At 39.0% G+C, this 17,960-nt stretch overlaps 1 protein-coding gene across 2 annotated transcripts in view; it reads right to left on the reverse strand.

Moving 5' to 3' along the window:
• LOC131678999 (excitatory amino acid transporter 3) overlaps positions 1-17,960 on the reverse strand; it is a 96,085-nt gene that overhangs the window by 20,941 nt on the left and 57,184 nt on the right. The gene's annotated exons all lie outside the window — the stretch shown is intronic.

A 17,960-nucleotide genomic window follows, 5' to 3' on the forward strand; every position in this document is an offset into this window, starting at 1 on the left:
AGTGGTAAGTCTGCTACTCAAACGATGATGACTTTCTGACATGAAAGAGTGAATGAAAAAAGATGGGTGGGTAATGTCTGCGACATAACCGGAGAGATGTAGAATACATAAAGAACACGTTCTTCAAATATGTTGATACTCATTGGAATTTTCGGACAAAAGGTGATTTGGGCGAGGAATATTTCAAATTATTCTTTACAAAAATGATGGTGGTCCTGAAAAGGACCGGTTTTGTTGGCGTTGTTGGCCTTGGTGAGGGAGATGGCTAACGATGAAATTAATTGTTAGCATGAGGAAGTCGCGTAGTACCGGCCAATGAAAGAACAGATAATAATTGATTCCTGAAAATCAATTTTTCTTTATTCATGTAAATTATACATACTTACAAATCTAATAGAAGATTCCTGGTCATATTTCTGAATCATTAGTGCGAACATTGTGTAATTTGGTTAAGTACAATGAAAGTTACAAACTTTCCAAACTCGACCTTCTGTTCCTTCAGAAATATTGAAATGGGGTGTCTATATTAAACCGTTAGTCGTGGTCACAATAAAAAAGATGGGAGGGTAATGTCTGCGACATAACCGGAGTGTCGTAACTACACTTGTGACGTTAATCCAAATCTAATGATATGCAACGAAATTACGTTTGCATGTGAAATTTTCAAATGATTCGTTATAATTATGGTTAAAAATTCTAATTGGAAATTCTTTTCCATCACCAACTATTTTTCTTTTTTCGAATCTACAGCATTCTTTGAAAATATTGTTGAAATGTTATTGATGAAAAACTGAAAATGCGTTTGGCAACACTGCTCACTAAATGGATGGTGGGAAGACGCACATTCGTTTTGATTATGCTAGTATTAGTAGCAGAAAAGAAAGAAAAGGCGCATGGCCCGAAAACGAGCAAGCGAGAGAGCGATAATAGTTCGTATTCGCTCTACTAAACTAAAAAAAAGATGGGTGGGTAATGTCTGTAACATAACCGGAGCATCGTGACTTCACTTCGAGACGTTAATTTAAATCTAATGATTTATGCAGTTAATCAAAGGAGGCTGCCAAAAAGTTCGAATAAAAGCAAGCGACTAGTGTACTTTGCACGTTCTATATTTTATCAATACTAGAGAGGATCAATAAAATAATTCAAATTGTAATAGCGACATGCAATTGTGGCAACACTGGCCATGAGATGGTGGGGGAACACGCACATTCGTTTTAGTTATGATGGTATTAGCAGCAGAAAGGAATGGAAAAGCAGTGCACGAAAACGAGCGAGAGAGGATAATTTAAATTCTCTTTCTTTCTTTCCACACATCGTATTTCTTATATTGCTTTCTGAAAATTATTTGTTATACACCATAAAATGTAAATTTCAGTTTAACTCTTATTAGAACATAATTAATTGGTCCTGAAAAGAACCGTTTACTGTTTTATTGCGGGAGCATAATTCAGACGCACTCCTCGCGGACACGGTGAGCCAGAAAGCACTATTTTGCATCCTCCAACAAACCGACCAAGTAGGCATCGTTGGCTTCTCGGGGCATCATTACGATTGAGCTTTGTAAGCGTAGCTCGACTTTGCAGTCCTGTACAATCTCACGAACCAGACGCTGGAACGATAGCCTACGGATTAGTTGCCCTTTAGTTGGGGCGAAATTCTTGCAGGGCGACAGTTCCGATGAGTCACCAGTAGCTGGGGCACTTTTTCCGTCCGTCGCTATTGCCAACTGCTTTCCTTCGGTGGACTGGCTGCTTGCTAGTGCTTGAACGAATACGAATGATGAGTAAAACCGACCGACCAATATTCATATATGAACACACGAGAAAGCACTACTATCGCTCTCTCGCTCGTTTTCGTGCCATTCCTGCGCCTTTCCTTTCCGTTCGGCTACCAATACTAGCATAACCAAAACGAATATTCTGTCTTTCCATCGCCTTCAATCTAGTGGCCAGTGCTAGCAAACTTGCATGTTCAGTTTTCAATAACAACATTCAAACAATATTTTCAAAGAATGTTGCAGATTTGAAAAGAAGGAAGGAAAAGATTTTCACAAATTTAAATTCTTTCGTGTTATTTGTTAGCGCTGATAAAGGCTATTTAGTTTGCTACTAGCAAGGAGCTGCACAAACAAATCGATTTATGCAGTTAATCAACGGAGGCTGCCAAAAAGTTCGAATAAAAGCATGCGACTAGTGTACTTTGCACGTTCTATATTTTATCAATACTAGAGAGGATCAATAAAATAATTCAAATTGTAATAGCGACATGCAATTGTGGCAACACTGGCCATGAGATGGTGGGGGAACACGCACATTCGTTTTAGTTATGATGGTATTAGCAGCAGAAAGGAATGGAAAAGCAGTGCACGAAAACGAGCGAGAGAGGATAATTTAAATACTCTTTCTTTCTTTCCACACATCGTATTTCTTATATAGCTTTCTGAAAATTATTTGTTATACACCATAAAATGTAAATTTCAGTTTAACTCTTATTAGAACATAATTAATTGGTCCTGTAAAGAACCGTTTATTGTTTTATTGCGGGAGCATAATTCAGACGCACTCCCAGCGGACACGGTGAGCTAGAAAGCACTATTTTGCATTCTCGAACAAACCGACCAAGAAGGCATCGTTGGCTTCTCGGGGCATCATTACGACTGAGCTTTGTAAGCGTAGCTCGACTTTGCAGTCCTGCACAATCTCACGACCCAGACGCTGGAACGATAGCCTACTCTGTTGCCCTTTAGTTGGGGCGAAATTCTTGCAGGGCGACAGTTCCTGATCGGGTTGCGATGAGTCACCAGTAGCTGGGGCACTTTTTCCGCCGTCGTCATCGCCCACTGCTTTTCTTCGATGGACTGGCTGCTTGCTAGTGCTTGAACGAATACGAATGATGAGAAAAACCGACCGACAGATATTTATATAAATATGCGCTAATATGCACTACTATCGCTTTCTCGCTCGTTCTCGTGCCGTGCATGAGCCTTTCCTTTCCGTCCGGCTTCTAATGGCCTAACCAAAGGAATATGCAGTCTTTCCCCCACCAAGTGCTCTCGTCAAGCAACCCATTGCGAATAACCATACGAACAAACATGTAGTGGACCTATATATAAACTTTTCATTATTTTATTGTTCGGTTGGTCTACCATAACGACGGCTCTGTGCGGGATGGGCTGAAAATTTTCACTTTTCCGAGTCGTTTTCGAAAGATTTTTCAAAACACATTTTTTTTGTTATTAGTACATGTTATACATACTTCAAATTTTAATACAGCATAGAGGAACATATTTGCAACAAATTGGCCTAAAAATCAAATCATTTTGTTAAGTATGATAAAAGTTATTAACGTTCAAAATCTGACGCGGCACCGCAGCCGATATTTTGAAACGGGACCCCTATATTGAAACCTTAAATGTATTCTACATTAAAAAGTTCATCTTATAACATCTTTCAATGAAACAACACCAAGCATTGTTCAAACTCATAACAGTTTTAGCCTTCGTCTTGAAAGGTTGTGTTTGCTGATTGGTTGTAGCAACCAAGGCTGTGCAAGCCGTGAATAGGCTAGAAGTTTGTATACCGTGTCAGTATTTGATGCTGTGTTGGTGCGGAGACAGGCAGGATTGTTGGCTGCGAGAGCGGTCGTTTGGTGGTGGTACCACGCGATAAGCGAGTGTTGGTGCGAAAGCAACGAAGTCTCAGGTAAGCGGCGCCCCACCTTGGTGGTAGTAGTGGTTGCGCTGCATACAACCGGCGCTTGCGACGGAGTGAGACAGAGCTGCATCTGGTTGGTGAAGCGGCTCGCTTCATCATCATTCATTCATCCGTATTAGTGCAGATACGGGATTTTGAGTATTTGTGTACCTAGCCACGCTGCGTAGTAGGGGAATACCTCTGGACCCACAGGTAAGCGGCGGCCCACCTTGGTGGTGGTAGTGGTTACGCTGCATACAGTCGGCGCTAAGTGAGACAGAGCTGCATCTTGTTGGTGAAGCGTCTCGCTTCATCATCACTTATTCATCTGTGCTAGTGCAGAAACGGGCTTTTGTGTATTTGTGTACCTAGCCACGCTGCGTAGTAAGGAAATACCCCTGGACCCACAGGTAAATAGCGGCTCCATCTTGGTAGTGGTGGTTGCGCTGTGTTCAACCCGAGCGTGACAGAGGGAGACAGCGTGAATCTGCAACTCTTCGAAGGACAGGTAGATTTTAATATAATTTTGCTAGTGTTAGTATTTAATTTACTTACTGTGTATGGTAGGCGAGATGGAGGATAGTGAGATGGAATCCTCCATTTCACAAGAGCAAAATTCTTCTGATCCCCCTCCCTCAACTCCCCTTAGAATAAAATTATACCCCCAAGGGTCTTCTGGACCTTGGCAGGTTTTCTTCAAGCGGAAAGGAAAGCCATTAAACCTTGTGCAAATTGCACGGGATCTGACTTCACGATTTTCTGCTGTAACAGAGATCGTGAAAGTAAATAAAGATAAACTTCGAGTTAGCATTGATAACATTAGACAAGCTAACGAGATAGTAGCCTGCGAACTCTTCACGCGTGAATATAAAGTTTATATACTTTCGCGCGATATAGAATGCGATGGAGTCATCTCCGAACCCAGCCTCACTGCCGAGGATATACTTAAGCATGGTGTTGGTTGTTTCAAGAACGCCCTGCTTAATAAGGTAAAAATACTCGATTGTAAGCAATTGTACTCAGTATCACATGAAGAAGAGAAAAAAGTTTACCGACCATCCTATTCATTTCGTGTAACTTTCGCTGGGTTTGCTTTGCCTAGCCATGTTCTTATTAATAAAATTCGTCTCCCCGTTCGCCTTTTCATCCCTCGTGTGATGAATTGCCTTAATTGTAAACAGCTTGGCCACACAGCCACTTATTGTTCCAATAAGGTACCGTGTGGCAAATGTGGGGGGCCTCATCAAGAGGATACATGCAATAAAAACTTAGAAAAATGTTTACATTGCGGAGAAACTTCACACGAGCTCCTTGCATGTCCCATATATAAATTGCGGGAGGAGAAAATTAAACGATCCTTGAAGGAGAGATCTAAGCGCTCTTATGCAGAAATACTGAAAAATGCTACTCCTGAACCCACGGTCCCAGAAAACAGATACGCTATTCTATTGCCGAAAGAGTCTGACTCTGACGAAGCGTCCGAAGGTACATCATTTGTTTTACCTAGAGGATCCAGGAAAAGAAAACAATCCTCTTTTCCTAAACTGCCAAGCAAGGGCCTTAAAATTTCTCCTCCAACAAATAAATTGCGGCCAAAGCTAAAGAATTCCGATGCAATACCGAAGCCAGTCCCTCCCGGTTTTGGTAATGTACAATCCAAACAGAACACCATTACTGGAAATAATAAAACTTCAACTTCCTCCGAGCCTCAACCGGGGATAGGTTTATTGAAATTTTCTGAAATTGTTGATTGGATTTTCAAAGCATTCAATATTTCTGAACCACTAAAAAGTATACTTTCAGCGTTCCTCCCAACAATTAGAACATTTTTAGAGCAGCTGATTGCTCAATGGCCCATCCTTGCAGCGATTGTATCTTTCAATGGGTAATTCGCCTCCTCCAATGAAAGATTCCATCACTGTTTTACAGTGGAATTGCAGAAGTATCATACCTAAAATTGACTCCTTAAAATTTTGCTGCATAATTTGAAATGCGATGCTTTTGCTTTATGTGAAACATGGCTTACCTCAAACATTAATTTCAACTTGAATGATTTCAACATTATTCGCATAGACCGAGACACCCCGTATGGAGGAGTGCTTCTAGGAATTAAAAAGTGCTATTCTTTCTATAGAATTAACATCCCCTTGTTTGCGGGCATTGAGGCTGTAGCTGTCCAAACGAATATTAAAGGCAAAGACATGTCTATCGCCTCTATATATATACCTCCCAAAGCTCAAATTGGACAACGTCAGATTTTTGAGGTAGTGGAAACCATGGCTGCTCCGCGGCTGATCATTTGCCAGTCGTTATTTCAATTAACAGTGAATTAGGCCTCACGAATTCAATCAATGTCCCTTATGACTTGACACGAAATATTGATTGGAAAAAATACCAATCTTTAATTTCCACTTCTCTTGTTTCGACGGAAGAGCTACCACCTACCGAAGAATATGAATTTCTAGCGGGTTTGATTATTGAAGCAGCAGAACAAACCCAAACGAAATGCAATCCTGGCATGATAATGAACAGCCGGCCTCCTAATCCCTGGTGGGACAAAGAGTGCTCGGATGCATATAAAGCTAAACAAGTTGCTTACAAAGAAATTATGAAACGGAAAGGGTGTACACGTGCAAACTTTGAAAATTATTCGATTTTACAAAACAAATTTGACAGTCTCCGTCGTGCCAAAAAGTCTAGTTATTGGAGACGTTTCGTTGATGGCTTGTCAAGAGAAACATCAATGAGTACTCTTTGGAACGCAGCCAGAAGAATGAGGAATCGAAACGTAACTAATGAAAGCGAAGATTTTTCGAATCGCTGGATATTTAATTTTGCCAAGAAAGTTTGTCCAGATTCTGCTCCTGCGCAGAAAATCATTCGCGATGCTCCCACAAGTAACGATTCCATAGATTCGCCTTTGACAATGATGGAATTTTCAATTGCACTCCTCTCATGCAACAATAATGCTCCGGGTCCAGACAGAATTAAATTCAACTTGGTGAAGAATCTGCCTGACCTAGCAAAAAGACGCTTGTTGAATTTATTCAATAAGCTTCTTGAGCAGAACATAGTCCCGCACGACTGGAGACAAGTGAGAGTTATCGCCATTCCAAAACCGGGAAAACCAGCCTCCGACCATAACTCGTATCGACCGATTGCAATGCTATCCTGCATCAGGAAATTGTTGGAAAAAATTATCCTACGACGTCTCGACAATTGGGTTGAGGCGAACGGCTTGCTATCAGATACCCAGTTTGGTTTTCGGAGGGGAAAGGGAACGAATGATTGTCTGGCGCTACTTTCGTCAGAAATCTAACTAGCTTACGCAAAAAAGAACAAATGGCGTCTGTGTTCTTAGACATAAAAGGAGCATTCGACTCTGTTTCCATTGATGTTCTCTCAGAGAAACTAACCAATGTGGTCTTTCACCAATATTAAATAATTATTTATACAACTTATTGTCAGTAAAGCACATGCATTTTTCATATGGCGATTTAGCAACATTCAGAATAAGTTACATGGGCCTCCACAAGGTTCTTGTTTAAGCCCCCTTCTCTACAATTTACGTGAATGACATTGATAATTGTATTGTCAGCCCATGCACTCTAAGGCAACTTGCAGATGATGGCGTGGTTTCTGTTACAGGACCAAAAGCCATAAATTTACAACAACCACTGCAAGATAGTTTGGATGATTTATCAAGTTGGGCTTTGAAGTTAGGCATCGATTTCTCTACGGAGAAAACAGAGTTGGTTGTTTTTTCAAGGAAGCGTGATCCAGCTCAGCTTCAGCTTCAGTTGGTTGGTAGAACGATAGCCCAAGTCATGACCTTTAAATATCTCGGAATTTGGTTCGATTCTAAAGGTACACGGGGAGGCCACATTAGGTATCTGATAAAGAAGTGCCAACAAAGGATAAATTTTCTCCGAACAATAACCGGATCTTGGTGGGGTGCTCATCCAAGTGACGTGATAAGATTGTATCAAACAACGATACTTTCAGTAATGGAATATGGGTGCTTCTGTTTCCGTTCAGCTGCAAACACTCACATTATTAAATTGGAACGAATACAGTATCGTTGTTTACGAATCGCCTTAGGTTCCATGAAATCGACACATACGATGAGTCTTGAAGTTCTAGCGGGAGTTCTTCCCTTAAAAGATCGATTCTGGGATCTCTCCTCTCGTTTACTTATACGATGTGAGGTTATGAATCCACTTGAAATTGAAACTTTCGAAAGACTTGTCGAGCTTCAATCCCAAACCAGATTCATGACAGTGTACTTCAATCACATGTCACAAGAAATAACGCCTTCTAGTTATGTTCTGACATGTGTTAATATACTAGATACTCCCGATTCCACTTTATTTTTCGACACGTCCATGCAAGAGGAAATTCGTGGAATCCCGGATCACCAGCGCTCTCTGGAGATCCCTAAAATATTCATAAGTAAATACCAACACATCGACTGCCATAAAATGTTCTACACTGATGGGTCACGAATCAATGAGGCCACTGGCTTCGGTATTTTCAACAATAACACCTCGATCTCTTTCAAGCTTGCAGAACCTGCCTCCTTTTATACAGCCGAACTAGCAGCAGTTCACTATAGTCTGGAAATCATTGATACTTTACTTCCGAGCCATTATTTCATCCTCACAGATAGCCTCAGCACAATTAAGGCACTACGCTCATTAAAGCTTGATAATCACGCTTCGTTCTTTTTGAAGAAGATACGAGAATACTTAACTAAATTAACAAATAAATCTTATCAAATTACCTTAGTGTGGATTCCCGCTCATTGCTCCATACCGGGTAATGAGAGAGCGGATAATTTAGCCAAAATAGGGGCGCTGGACGGTGACATCTATGAAAGACCTATTGCCTTCAATGAATTTTATAGCGCTTACTAGTTGGCAAACATCATGGGACAATGGAGATCTGGGACGGTGGTTGCACTCAATTATTCCTAAAGTATCAACGAAGGCATGGTTCAAAGGGTTGGATGTAAGTCGAAACTTCATTCGTGTGATGTCTAGACTCATGTCCAACCATTATACGTTGAATGCGCATCTCCGCCGTATTGGGATCGCAGAAGATAATCAATGTGCTTGCGGAGAGGGTTACGAAGACATTGAACATGTTGTTTGGTCTTGCACTGAATATCGTGAAGCCAGATCCCAATTAATAGACTCCTTACGAGCCAGAAGAAAACCACCCTATGTACCTGTTCGTGATATCCTCGCTTTACGAGATCTTACATACATGAGCCATATTTATCATTTCCTGAAAACAATAAATATTCAAATATAATTATCCCCACAACGTTTCTAAGTTTTGCCCTTGCTACCCACAAACAATTTAGATTTCCTCGCAGTTAGTTAAGTTAGATAAAACGATATAAATAAAGAAAAAAATAAACAAAGATTACAGAAAAACTATCAATAAGTTTACAATGAAATTCAAGAAAATAGAGTATAATTAAAAACATTCAAAATGATGATTATCCTCAGTGTTAGCATTAGAAAGTGAATTTTTTTTTATATAACGTAATAGTCTTAAGAACCTTTGTAACATGTTATGTAAAAAAAACCCCGGCGTAAAAAAGCTTTTGCAAATGCCGTGTCAAATAAACGTTTTATGAAAAAAAGCATTGTTCGAACTAATGGTATTTCGCCAAATGGCCTCTTCATCCAAATGGGACATGATCGAAAGGTACCCGACAAATTGCCTAGAATCTGTTTGATATCCATCTGACAATCTAACAAATGTTTCACTATGTAGTAGGTACTAATCAGCCCGCTGATCTTGCTTTAAAGGATCCCTTTGATTAAATTCTACTATCGCATACAATTTAGCTGGCGTCAATTTTAATTGATCAAGATAGTGTAGTGTCATTTGAAGATTATTTTTAATTTTTTTCTTGCTATTAATAATCAAAGTGCTAGTTTTTCCCCTTAAATCATGAAAAATGTGTGTTACATACCCCGTTTGAACGCCAGCCATTTAATTTGCAGTTACTCGAAAACCTGTATCAATACTGAACATTCCAACCAACTTATACTAGCACATCAAATCATGTAAACAGTACACCTTTGCCATATTCATTATTACAATATTTACCACGTAGCCTGTCACAAACGCACATCGCGATGCTAGCCGGCATCATCAGAATCTTTAAACAGATGAAGTCAGTACCGTGCGCAAAGTGCAGATGCTGATTGATCGTTTAGCACACCGCGTCGCCTCGCCACAGCTACGGTGATAAGCTTCAAGTCTAAATTATATTTACGGGGTCGCACAGTATGACAAAAAGCAATCGGAGTAAGCTGAGATCGCACTTTGTTTCGTGGAAATAGAAATAACTACACGGTTAAATAAAACAACCTGCAGAAAAGTTCTTTTAACTTACTTTTGAGTTGTGCGTCGCTTTCGCACTTATTAGTGTTGTCAAAAACAAAACGAGAGGTTCGACTCAGTCGAGGTCTTCCGTGGAGGAAGGTACTTTTGAGTTGTTTGGGGTGAACTCAAAATTAGGTAAATTCAACTTAAATTTGAGTATAAAAAACCTATCAATGAGTTGTAATTTTTGCCGTGGTTAAATGGAAACTACCTTCAACACGGTTTACCAAATTTTAAGTTCCCCCACGATACCACGAGATTGAGTCAAAGGAACTCAATTTTAGGTAGTTTTTTGTTTCCGTGTATGGAGAATGGTGTTTTTCGCTTGTCTATAGCTGTCAGCATTCAGTATATTAAGATATAAATCGATACAGATTTAAGGAAGCTTTTGTCTCATTTTACTTTTTTTGTTATAAGATGTAGGCTAATGCTTTTGACAAAGTTTTCTGAAATTATATTGCATATTTTCGGAGCAGGCCGAAGACCGACTGCCCAAGATCGAGTACCCGGGACGTCTGAAATACATTCGTTCACGATTCGGACAACCTGGTTTGTTCGATCACGATGATGATGATGACTTTGAATACACCGAGAAGTAATGGCTCTAACTAAGTTGTTTGTAATGGCATTCTCACAGTCTATCTTCTCATCCCGTGCAGAACAGCAGCTACAGCCCACGATCGCATATCAGTCCCATAAAACTGGACAACTATGCGATCATGGGCAGTACTTCGCTTTGTGATATAATCACATAAACAATATCTGCTCAGTGAAATGTGCCAGTCTTTACTACGGGATAACACAAGTTCTATTGAGCTTAGAAAAATTTGCGTCGCACATTAATTCTGTCGTAAATACAAGCGGAAGTGGACTTAAATGCACATATTCCGCGAAATCACCCGTGGCACTTGAAAAAGTGTGATAAAAGTTAATCTCGAGGAAGTGACCTACATACAGCTACACCACGTAAACAATTGTGTTTTGATAACGTTTAGAAGATTAGCCAAAGCAGAAGACTTCACTACAAAGAACAACATGGAACACGGCGTCGGATACAATACAATGTGGCATTGAAAACAAAATTCAAGTGTATATGAAAGATAATAAGGTGGATGTTCGTATATACGACCTAGCACAACGCACTAAAGCAGATTACATCAAACGATTTATGTCGTAATGCATAGATAAGTGAAAACTGTTTCAAACAACACTTGGCAGGCCCGTGCGCCCCCATGAAGGTTTTGAATTACTTTTAAAATTTTATTAACTTCCTGTTCAGGCAAAAATATACTGCAAACCGTTTTGACAAATAAAATGTCATTCGAGTTCGGTCACTCTAGAAACAAGTCAATAAAGAAACCAAGGACGAAAATTTGCGAGGGTGGCTGGAAAGGGATGTATGTCAAGTTGGACGGCTTTACTGAAGGATCGGTGCACGTTTCGACAAGCTTTGATATTAGCAACAGTAGTAAGTAGACAGCAGATGTCGGTCAGCGGGCTAGCAACGGCAGCTAAGGAAGAAAAGACACAAAGTGGGAGAAAATCGGGATATAGTTGTATAGAGAAATTTTACCACCGATGATTATTTCGTTGGAATGGCAGCGAAATGGATCGCGAAAATGGGCATCGGTATAGGGTGAAATACCGCAGCCAAGAAGTTCTCAGCACCAGATAGCAGATAAATAAGAATGACTATCACAAAGAAGGATAAGAAGCCCGGCGAAGGTGGCTGTAAACAGATGCCAATCATTTTGGTCGACACCTCCGGATCAGTTCATGCCTCAACAGGTGACGATATTTGCAGCAGACCTGAGCAGATCAGATGTATCGCGAAGGTTGGACAGCAAGTAAGGAACGAAAAGTAGCTATGGATAAAAACATGGCGATTAACACAAAACAAAATAAGTAAGAACGCAAAGCAGTACTTAACGGTTGCCCCAGATGGATGAAGGCACAAATCTCCGATCAACATGGGGAACGTGCCATTTGTGCCAGACGCTACTGATAGAGGCCAAACCATCGAATATATTCACAGGGTGTCTTTGGAGGAATTGTTCGTATGAATATTCCCCACAATCTGAGAAAAATTAAATTGATGCATGGCTGACTATGATTGAACTAGAAAAATTAAATTTTTTATACTGACGAGGTGGAAAGTTGGTGTCTTCGACAAAGTTTTAGAAATGCTCATAATGAAGAATTTTATTGAACAACTTGAACTTATAGGACTTAATGTTCTCGATTTATAAAGCGTTTTCCAAGGCCCTCCACATTTGTTTGGAACATGGTATGCACGAAAAGTCACCGTGGAAAAAGTTATATTAAAAACTAAATTTAAGGGTGTTACCATAGAAAATGCTTTATAAATCGATAACTTTAAGTCCTACTAGTTCAAGTTGTTCAACAAAATTCTTCATTACGAGCATTTCTAAAACTTTGTCGAAGACACCAACTTTCTACCCCGTCAATATAAAAAGTTAATTTTTTTAGTTTAATCGTAGTAAGCCATGCCTAATTTTAATTTTTATCGGGTTGTGGGGAATATTCTCACAAACAGTTCGTCCAAAGATACCCTGTGGATATATTCGATGGTTTGACCTCTAGTGAATTAAATTCACGTTTTTGGGGCTTCCGACCACTATGCAGCGGTGTCTTTTGATGACTCTTTCTCAATAACAAACATTTACCCAATTTGTTGAGCTGAGTCGTTTGGTTCACAAGTCTAGGTCCAGGCCTCTGAAAAATCTTCAAAATTTGAGGGTTTCTGTACGTTTCTGTTAAAATAAACATTAAAAAATGGCCCATGCCTGATTTCACAACCTTATAAACACCACAAAATGGTCTCAGTAACCCATAGATGCACCAAAATATAGTTTTTTTATGGGATCTGCCGGACCATGGACATAGTGTTTTCATGAGTTGATTCCTTTTAGAACACTATCAAAACACCACGCATTGGGGGTTAATTGGACCATGACCATGAGGGTATTAAGGGCTTTTCGTTTGCCCGGGGTGTGGAATCCGCGGCGATGCAATAATCGATCCACGGTGTTCCAGCTCTCTGTTGTAAGAGGTGACAAGAACAAGAGTTCTGCTTCCGTCTACTCTTCTAGGAGTTTATCAATTTAGTATATTGCTTTCCATCGAGTTTTCGTTCATGTAGTGGTAACCGAGGTGAGGTCAAACTGAGGAGAGTTTAAACAGTTCCCATTGCCAGCGAAACAATACCGTTAGGGATCTGGCAAGAATGACTTTGTTATACATAAACGAAAAAAGAAACACCAAAATATTTTTTTTCGAGATTCCTTTAGCTATTAATGGGACCTACACTCGCGTGGAGGCATGACATAGAATTAAAAGCTAACCAATGAACATGACAGCAAAATACTCATTCTTCGTGCTGACATAACCGAAGGTAATTATCAACCGGTCCCCGATCACTCTCGCGAATTGTCAAACCTTATACATGATTGAAGTCATCATTCCACTCAAATAAGGCTATGTGTTTTCCCTAAGCACATTGAATGTTCTGTGGATCAGTTCCCCGTTGGTAAAGCAAACCCTAAACAAACTCATTTCAAAGAAAAGTAAGTCGACCGGTAGATACGTGTTCCCTTACAGTGCCATCACATCAATGAACACTCATTTGCAATAAAATAAAAAAGTAAAAAAAAAGTTGAATGTCAGAGGCATTTTCAAAGATAGCACCGTCGATGAAACACCCAATAAAAAATAGGTGACAAGGGACGCGGACGAAATTAGCTGACCACCGACCGGCTATTTTACCACCTATTTTTCGGGCGAAGAATTTTGGGGCGACACCTGGTAGTCGCTAGTGAAACCCCAATTATTTGAATATGCCAATTTTTCTTATTGCAGTATTTTTTCACTTTTCGGATTGATTTTTTTCTCTGAAAAACCATTTTTCACTATTTTTAGAATGTACACTGTGTTTCTAGATGTTATCTGTGCACTTTTATTGTCATTGCATCGGGAATCGACGGCCCGTAATGCGAGGAAGATTTTTTTTCATTTGCCGAAATTCGATTTTCACAAACTGTCACTACTCGCGTCAGTCGAAAAATGCTTTTATAAGCCTCTTCACTTTGTATAATCGTTAAATTCTTCACCGTTATTCAGACTTTCGATAACCGGGCGGCAATAAACTGTGCCGAAAATGATGAAAATTAACCGACTCGAAGGGAGCTCTCTCAAAAGGGCTAATCTCAAACAAACTTTTGATTTACTGAACGTTCGTTTAATAAATAAATTACTGAACATATTACTGGACGTTCGCTGTGTAAAAACCGTTAAATAAATTGAACGGTTCGGTAACAAAATCGAAGTGTCTGGTGTCTCATTGATTGTGTTCATTACCAGCCCCGTGAATATCGTTTGTTGCATGAAACTACCACCAAACGCCAGTAGCGCTAGCTACGTTTCAAATGTTTAAGGTCTGTTCACATGAACAGTAGAGTGGGACACGGTTATATGAAAAAAAATTTGCTCCAAACAACTTTTTGGTAATTATTTAGGCCCTAGAACAACTATGCAAATTCCTAGCTTGGTCGGTGAAACTATATTTTTGCGCCCACTGTTTAAAGTTTACGTGGGAATTAATATGGGATAACTGACTTTCACAAAATAATTCCTCCATGAGCCGCCCATTGTCTTCTAAAAATAAATCGACGTATTGTTTTCATAGAAAATTTATCTAGAAAACAATGTCCCGAAGACCGTGGAATGAGCTGACGCTTGTGGAAAAAGATATTAAGCAAAAACCAATTGATGCTCTGACGATTGATAAAAATTTCTATTTTCATAGCATCACTGCTGCTGACGGTCAAATTATATACAGCATTTTTTAACTCTCCTTTTATGTACAAAAAACCTCATTTTATCCCTCAAAATTCTTGTGGTAAGACCAAATAGCACAGGTTATTAATTTGGACCCAATAAGAGCAAGCAAAAGAAAATTGCATCTAAAGCGAGATCCACTAGCAGTAGAGCTAGAAAAAATGAATATTTTGTCAATCGTCAGAGCATCACTCAGTTTCTGCTTTATATTTTTTTTCCACAAGAACAGATCGTTTCGTGGTCTTCGAGACTTTATTTCTCTGTTAAATTTCCTATGAAAACCACATATCAGTTTATTTTTAGAAGGTAATGGGCGACACCTGGAGGAATTGTTTTGTAAAAGTCAATTTCCCCATTCGAAATCCCATGTAAGCTTTATACCGTGGCCGCAAAAATATAGTTTCACCGATCGAGCTAAGAATTTGCACAGTTGTTCTAGACCCCGAAAGATATCCAAAAAATTGCTCGAAGCAAGAATCTATTTTTTGTCCCACCCTAATGAACAGTACAACATCGTTTGAAAGTGACATTGAAAATAATTAATTAACATATGAAAAATAATACTATTTTGAAATCGCCTTTCCCCCATAAAATCCGAACGCTTTTACCACCTATGAACCAGTTAAACACATCAAAATAAAGTTTGTTTGCATTCGACAAGTTCCAAGACGAGTTAGCAACATTGGCTTGTAGCGATGTGAACGTTGCTTAAAGCGCATTCGGTGTCATTTTTGGCAACTAGCCGAGCCAAGAAGCCAGCTTATGCTGGCATCACTAATTTTTCAAAGAAACGTCACCCTCTTGAAGACCATTCATAAATTACGTAATGCTTTTAGGGGGGAGGGGGTATAACAAAATGTGACATTAGACTGGCCCAAAATGGCATAAATCTCGAAATCAAAACCTTACCCCCCAAAATGATAATTTGAGTCCCCAACAAGATTTCCTGAAAATTTCAGCTCAATTGGTCCACTGCAAGGGGTTCCGCAAACTGCTCAAAGTTTGTATGGAAAAAAGAGATCAAATGTATGGAGAAATGCATCAGATTCACATTTTCAGCTCTAGGTGGCGTCGTTATCGATGAAAGTCTTTTGTGTGAAAAAATAAGAATCTTCATGTAACAATGAATCGACTCGTGAAAACCGGAGGTCAATCTGACGACAGCAGACAAAGTTATAAGCGCGCAAAGTTGAGGGTGTCATGTACTGCAGTTGGGGTGGCTCTGTCGAAAGTGCAAAAAAACTCTTTTGAACGCACGAATTACATGAGGTAGAAACACTCGATTACATGGTTTTACAACTTCTAATAACTCAAAATGCTGGCTATTTGGAAGAGTAGTATCTTTGGCAAACTGGTCAAGTAAGTCAAGGGCTTTCCGGTAAACACCTGAATAATTCAGAATTCTCTCACTAGGTGGCGCTAGAGCGAATTAAAATGCCTTATACTTTTTTTAATAGTGCTATAGCTCGTGATCAAGAACACTTGGCTGTTCGTAGTCTTCTGCAAAGTAAATCATAAGGTCAAGGGCTTTTCGACTGAGAACAGTTTAATTCAAAATTCTTCCTCTGGGCGGAGTTGGAGTGCCTGGAAAATTCTAACACTCTTTCATTTTATATTAGGCTATATCTCGTGATGGGAATCATTTAATGGGGCGGATTCTTCGGCGCAGTAGTACAATTTCTAATGGTGAACATAATTCTCGTACTAATCGACATTTTTTCTTTTTGGCTTATTCTATCTCAAGTGAAATGATCCAGTGGAGATGTAGAGTGGTTTTTTTCCAGTGGAGATGCAGAGTGGTTTCATTTCAAAATTGTCACTAGAGTTACACATCTATTTTTATTGTGCTACAAAACCTTTCTTTATTTTAGTGTGCGTGGTCTCCGGAAAAGTCTGTCTATGCTGCTGCACTAATTGATAACTTTTATTTAGAGTTTACTATAGTACGCTATTAACACTATTGTGAGTTCACGCTAACATGTAGTTGTACGGTAAATTGTTGTGTTTTCAAACAGTGTCACATATTCAATAGATTTTCATTATAGCATACATTGACTATTTCTTAGTTGATTTTACCATAAGAGATTGAGCGATGAAAACGTGACCTCTTAAAATCACTATTTTTCATTTGTCACTTCATACATTGATTTATCGTAAATACTTTGTTAGCAGCACTTTTAGAACTTTGCATGGCCAAGATTTTTGCTGAAGTAACAAAGTTATTATCTCGTCTATTTGAAAAGTTATGAACGATTTTTGTTGTACAAGACACCAATTTCAAAAATTAATTATTTATTTTACAGAAATAACGCTCTCGCAGTTTTTTCACCAAAAACTACAAAAGTTTCAATCATTCAAATGAAACTAAAAAATTGAAAATCCATTTGCAATGTTGGAAGATATATAGCTTTGAAAAAAATCATTTTTGCTTTGAAAATCGCCTGTAACTATGCAAACAAAAGAGGTAGAAACTTCATTGCTTTGGCAAAAATGTGTATTTACAAAAGTTCTAAAAACCTAAAGAACAAAGTATTAGCGAGAAATTAACACATAAAAAGATATTAATAGAAAACCAATTTTTAAAGAGCCACCCTACCTTAAATATTGAAAAAATCATAGCACATGAACCATTAGAGACAGCTACATAGTTTTTTCAGAAAAGTTGCTTCAATTTGATTGATTTATAACTTTTATAGAACATTATGTAGCTGAATTTTACATATCTAAGAAGTTGATACTTTGAACACCCTAACCACAAGGACCACCCTAATTCAACTAATATAAAAAAATCGGCAAGAAAGTACTAACAAAGTTTGCCGAAGATACTATATATCTAAACCCAACGGTTTTGGCGCAAACAGTTTTGTCTTCCTAAATAGAGCTTTGGGACCATAGTGCAGTGGAACACTCGGATTAGCAAGCAGAAAATAAAATCCTTCCGATCATATTCATATGAGCATGCCTGTCGTTATAAGTTTATAATTGATTCACCCTGGAATACCT

This window comes from Topomyia yanbarensis, chromosome 2 (genome assembly GCF_030247195.1).
Source record: "Topomyia yanbarensis strain Yona2022 chromosome 2, ASM3024719v1, whole genome shotgun sequence".
Classification (NCBI taxonomy): Eukaryota; Metazoa; Arthropoda; class Insecta; order Diptera; family Culicidae; genus Topomyia; species Topomyia yanbarensis.